This window comes from Monopterus albus, unplaced genomic scaffold, assembly GCF_001952655.1.
Source record: "Monopterus albus unplaced genomic scaffold, M_albus_1.0 scaffold613.1, whole genome shotgun sequence".
Lineage (NCBI taxonomy): Eukaryota > Metazoa > Chordata > Actinopteri > Synbranchiformes > Synbranchidae > Monopterus > Monopterus albus.
Window position 1 is genome coordinate 19,981 of NW_018128493.1, and position 6,062 is coordinate 26,042.

A 6,062-nucleotide genomic window follows, 5' to 3' on the forward strand; every position below is an offset into this window, starting at 1 on the left:
ACTGTTATCTCCATAGCTTGCCAAATTCCTCGTGTCTGACACACCTGGCCAATAAACTAGATTCTGATTCTGATATGTGATCTTAGGCAGAAAGAGCATGTACAGGTTGAATAGCAGTGGTCCAGGAATCAAGGTGCAAAGGTTAGTGGCCCAGATGAGCATTGTAGAAGCCATGGTGAGGCAGAGCTGTGAGGTCAAGGTGTCTGAGAATGCTCAGCCACAGCTCAGAGAGGCCACCCTGAGCCTAGCGGAAGCCCAATCTATCCAGCGAAAGCTCAAGGATCAAATGGAGCACCCCCTTTACCCTCATTACTCTGTCTATAAGGACAGGGCTGCATCCAAGACGCAGTTGGCCAACCCTGCCATCTGTCTCAGAGTAGTGACCTTGTCACCTGAGCCTGAGCTGAACCAAGATTCCCCTGTTCTCGACCCTGAGAGTTCACCATTTTGGGGAACCCATATTGTTGTGTGTCCTGAGGAGTTAGGGAAGAGGAGAACCCAGAGGAAAGGTGGCCCTCAGATAACCTCTTCTCACCAGCCTGCTCCAGAGCTGCAGCACCTGACTGTTCACAAATTGCAGCACCAGCCAGCTCCAAAGCTGCAGCCTCAGCCAGTTCCAGAACTGCAGTTCCAGCCTATTCCTGAATTGCACTCTATCTCCAGGAGGAGAGGCCAGAGATGGTGGTGGCAAGCAAACCCAGGTCCCCAGTACACTGGGGTTAAAGTCCCATCTGGTTCAGCTGTTCCCCAGTGTGCCAACGAGAGCATCCCCCTGAAGCTCCCATTCTTTGTGTGCCTATGAAATGTCCCCACCAAGGTTTCAGCTCTCCAGTGTGGCGACGAGGAGGCTGACACCACCACTGAACTTGTTCCTGAGTAGGTCAAAGCTGCCTCCACTCCAGTTCCTGTACAGCTCGACACCACCATTGTCCCTGTTCCTGAGTGGGTTGACACCACCTCTGGTCCTGTCCCCAAGTGGGTCAATGTCTCAGCCATCCCAATTCCTGCATCATGGCGAGTCAACAATGATGCCACTCCTCCTGTCCCTGTAACTCAGTGGGTTGATGACAATGCTACAATTCTTGTACCTGACTCCAGGTGAGTTGTCAGTGACTCCATCTCTTCCCTCATGTCCTGGTGGGTCATCATCACTGCCACCACTCCAGCCCCGGTGCCTCAGTGGGTCATAAGCAAACCCACCTCTACCCTTGAGTCTCAGTGGGTCATTGGTATCACCACCACTCCAGCTCGAGTGGTGAACCAACACACGCTGTACTTTAGCACAGTGAATTTTTAGTGAAAATTATTTAAACAGTATACCATATAACAATAAACAAAATTAAATGGGCCCCTTTTTTAGAAAAATAAATGGTCCTTTAAATGGATGGAGTTAAAGTTCAGGTTCCCCTTTTTGGGAATGCTACTTGTGGCTCCTCAGTGTTCAAGTCAGTCCCAAGCTCAGTAAGTCAATTAGTCCAAAAGTCAGTATCTCTGGATCCAAGTTCAGTTGGTATCAGTCGGAATGACTGACACAATCCTACCACATACACAGATGGATGATTTGTCGCTTTGATGATTGGATACCATGGAATTACACTGGGTGGCTTGCCATCACACAAGGTTCAATCGTCAAACGGCTGCTGATAATCTTCCATACTCCGTTCACGCCAGGGAAATCAAAAAGACTTGACCTGTATTTACAACAGGGTTTTCTTTTCTTAAGTCAAGTCATATCATATATATCATTCATTTAGTTCAAAATATTGTAAACATTTTATACATTCATCATGTATGAACTTATCTTCTTTAAGTAATCAATTCCAATATTGTGCGTCCACAATCAATAACTATATATTGTGAAAATATACAGGCAGTTTTAACAATGAAGGATCCTTTTAACTTGTGCTCTTCTTTTTTTTTACCACTGCATATTATATTACCATGAATTATACACTTCTGCTATCAACTAACACATACATGAACACATATCACACATAAATTAACAAACATAAACCATACTCTTACTACCTGCTGCTAGCATATCATTAGCGTAGCATGCTAACATTAATTGGTACTATGAAATAGCTTACCAAGGGTTCCGTTTTTCAACACCTAAAGTTTTGCTCCTTCAGGTCATCTGACTTTAAGCACGAGCTCCCTCGAACTTAAAATGAGTTTTCACTCTTTTTTTCCTATTTTAAGAAGTTCTTAGGGACTTTTTTCTTCTTTGTTTAGCTGTACACTACGTTTTATCACATCACGTTTTTCATACGATGTCAAGACTTCCTCTCCCTGTAATTACCAAATTAAACTTCCAGTTTTCAAAATAAAGCATTTGATACGTGAAACTATTAAACAGAATTGTAACACACATTGTACCCTTTTATGAGGTGGGTTACATGCATATAAGGACCCTCACTTGTCCTCTTTCCTGGTGTCCCTGGTCATGGATTTCATGTGGCTCAAGTCTGGTAAGTTTGGCACTTCCTCCCAGATCCATGTTCATTTAAAGGGATGTTTTGTAATGTTTTTCCTTATCCAAACTGAGGTTCTAAGGATAGAGGGTGTTGTACGCTTTAAAGAATGAGATCTGGCTTCTTAGATTAAACTGACCTGACTTCTTTAAACCACCAGTAACTGATGTTTTGTCACTTATGTGCAGCGCAAAGGAATTTTAAAACAACACACATAGTTTACCACTTTTTAAAGTTCACAGCAAATAGATGCCTTTTATATATCCTGCAGACACAGAGATACATGCAGCTGGTTGAAGCCCGCCTCACACTTCAGGATAACTAGCCCGACTTTGGGCCTGATTTGCCATTCCCAACAATTGTGGGGGCTGCTTTGAAGTGATTCTGATCCTGTAGTGTGAGGTGTAGAGTGACCTAATCATTATGCCTCCTACAGCTTGTACTGTAAAATGTGTAAGTGTCAGGTTTGCTTGGCTGCACCTGCCTCTCTCACCTCCCTGTCTCCGTTTTTCGGTCCCTGATCACGTCACCTTGCACACCTGCCACTCATTTTCCCAATTGACACCAGTCCTTCACCTTATTTATACCCAATTCACTTTCCACTCCCTTACCAGTTCATCATGTTTTCAGGCTGACAACCAGCGCCATTCTCCTGCTCCTTCTCATACTCTTGTTAACATTGGTTTTTGTTCTTTCAGTCTGTTTACCCTGCCTTGTTCCTTGACCATCCTCCACGGACTGTTCTCCTCCAGACTATTACTCCACTCCACCCTTCCACAGTCATCAGATCCTATCTACCACCCACCGGCCAGACCGGGAGTGACCCTAGCGTCTGTAGCTCAGCCTATCTCATCATTTCCATCTGTCATCTGTTATTCTCTGCTAGCTGATCAGAACCCGGTCCTACATTTCCTAGTTGTTTCCTTATCATGTCTCTTATATATATTGTACAGCACAAAATAAATTCTGCTTGCACTGAAGTCAGCCATCTGGGTCTGTTCATTTCTTCATTCACTCACCCAATGAGTGAGCGACTCTAACAGTAAGCCATGTTGATTTCTTCTTCTCAGCCAACACTTAATCCACAATATTTTTCTCCTTTTTGTTTCACTGTGAAAAAACATAAGACATGTGATCTCTACTGCTTGGTAACAACTTCCCTCCTCCATGTTTGTCTTGTTCTGAAGTTGGGTTTGATCACAAGAGTTTCTGAGACCCCTGGTCCCAGGAATCAGTATTGTTCAGTAAAAACAGCAAGTGTGTGGTCCTGCCAATCATCTAGTGTGTGCTCTTAAGATTAAAATGTGAAAAATCTATTAAATCCATTGTTATGTCTGTGGTCTCAGGTTTTTAAAATCAGTTAAAATGATAAAATCCTCTAGTGTGGGCCAGCCTGACGACAGTCAACAAAAAACAGTAAATAAAAGAATGAGTTAAAAGACAGTGAAGTGGAGTGTGGCACTAAAGGGAACTGCAGCATCAGGGCACAATTCTTTTTGGATTTGTGACTAGGAGCGAGCCCCTCTCATATTACACATTACAGCACATTCTTATGAAAAAGACATTAATTGATTAAATATTTGCCTCTGAACAAACAAATACTAGAGGTCATGACAGACACCATCAGAACTCAGGAAAAAAGTAATTACTGAGCAATGATTACATCACATGCTGGTGTGTGGGGGCTGCATCATGTGTTTAACTTTGTTTTCCTTGACATGTCTGATTGCAGCGACATCTCAGAGGCTACCATGTCTATCTGATGGTTGGATAATAATCTAAATATAAATAGTAGCTGGTGCATAGTGACCCCAACAGGCTGTAGGATTCTTTAGGCTATGACAGGTAATATTGTTAACCTGAAGCAGCAAAGTTTTATTTGTAATGTTAGGTTATTTCCTAGTTAGATAGATATTCAGAGATTTGTTGTCTAGAAATGTTTAGTGCAGACAGATTGACTAGCTCAGGCTGTTAACTGTTCAGTAATGTGCCTGCAGTGCAGACTGCAGGCAGGTCAAGGTTACAGGCAAAGAGCTGTTAGTGTCAACTGTAATGCTAGTCCCCCTTGTAGCATGGGCTAGCCCAAAAATGATTAATATTATATAGGTTGTTGGGTCCAGAGGGGCTCAGCTTTCTGCTGCCTGCGCGCAGGTAGAGGGGTGAGAGAGCTCTGGACGTGTCCTGTGAATTTTACCTGTGATCCTCTGAATAAACCAGCACGGTTATTTTTTATAAAATCTAAAGCAGTCTCTTTCGTCTCATTGAGAGTTCCTGGTTTGAAAGAACCGGAAGAAGCTACAGAGAAATAATAGCTTATAATTGGTGCTGTTTTTGACCCGGGAACCAGGCCGAACTCTGCAGGAGACGAGACCAACAGCTTTGGATCCAGTGAGGGTCGATTGGAACCGAACTCGGCTGAAAAAAATCGACATTCAGCATAGAATTTGACACCTTGGTTGGAGACGCTGCACGTGCCACACATCAATTGTGGGCAGAAACGAGAGGTAAGCGGAACCCCTTATACATGAAAATCCGCAAAATTGAATTTATACTAAAATTAACGTTGATGTGTGGTCCGGCAGTCTCCGACGTTCCAAATTGGATCCAAAAATAGTAAGGTTAAATGAAAAAAACACATATTACTCTCTGTGTTTGATTACTGGTCTGGTTTTTTCATGACACATGTACAGTTCACTGAAGCACGACATACATTGTCCCATTGTGTGAGGGAAAGTGAATGAGCACCGTGGAGTACAGAATTGGACACCAATAAAGGCACGTAAAACTCGCATTTAGTAGGCAAGTTCCTGATAATTCACATCATTTGCCTCTAATATTTCCCCAGTTCTTTTTCATTTTGCTCCCCCTGAAAATACCAGGCGAGTGAGACCTCTCGCCTGAAATATACGATCTTTGATAAATCCCACACTACTGTTACTCGGCGTAGGGACAGAAATTTATATGTAATGTGGGGTGGGTAACTGTACAACAGGCTAATTAAAACGTTTTTCCACAAGTGTAACACTGTAGGCAACAGGTTTATATGTGAGAATTCATTGTGGAAGTAAACATGCCTTGTACAGATGTGTATTACTGGGGCTGGGCATAGATTACTGGGAAAAGTGTATTAGTGTAGGGTGACTGGTTGTCGAATTGAGATAAAATAAGTGGAATTGAAGGGAATTAACCCCCAGTAATTGTCCGCAGGATAACGTATATCCTGTAGAAGCTTGACAATCATTCGATTCCATTCAGGCCAAAGAGAGCCTCTCTTTCACGACAAAAGTCACGTGTGGCATTTTATTTTTTCATGATGGCTGACTGTGATGTTATTCAGGTTTGGAAAGACTGTAAAGCAGGCACACTAGGTGCCATCTTGTACAAATTGTTAAACAAATGGCTTGGCACATTGCCTCCAAGCCGACAAGCAACGGAAAAAATTAATTTTGTCCACTGGACTGGTCAAATGTGTGACCATGGTTTTTTGGCGCCTATGACGGAGCTCCCCCAGCAGAGGGAGCTGTAGGACTGTTGATTAAACACGCTAGTGTAAAGACTAACAAAGCACGTCTTGCTCACAACTCAGCT

The 6,062-nt window shown here is 43.1% G+C and overlaps 1 long non-coding RNA gene across 1 annotated transcript; it reads left to right on the top strand.

The window, feature by feature from the left end:
* Positions 1-748: 748 nt before the first annotated feature.
* LOC109953306 (uncharacterized) lies at positions 749-3,454 on the top strand. Its single transcript, XR_002273893.1, has 2 exons — positions 749-1,098; positions 3,173-3,454. It is a non-coding gene; the product is annotated as an uncharacterized LOC109953306 (long non-coding RNA).
* Positions 3,455-6,062: the final 2,608 nt, after the last annotated feature.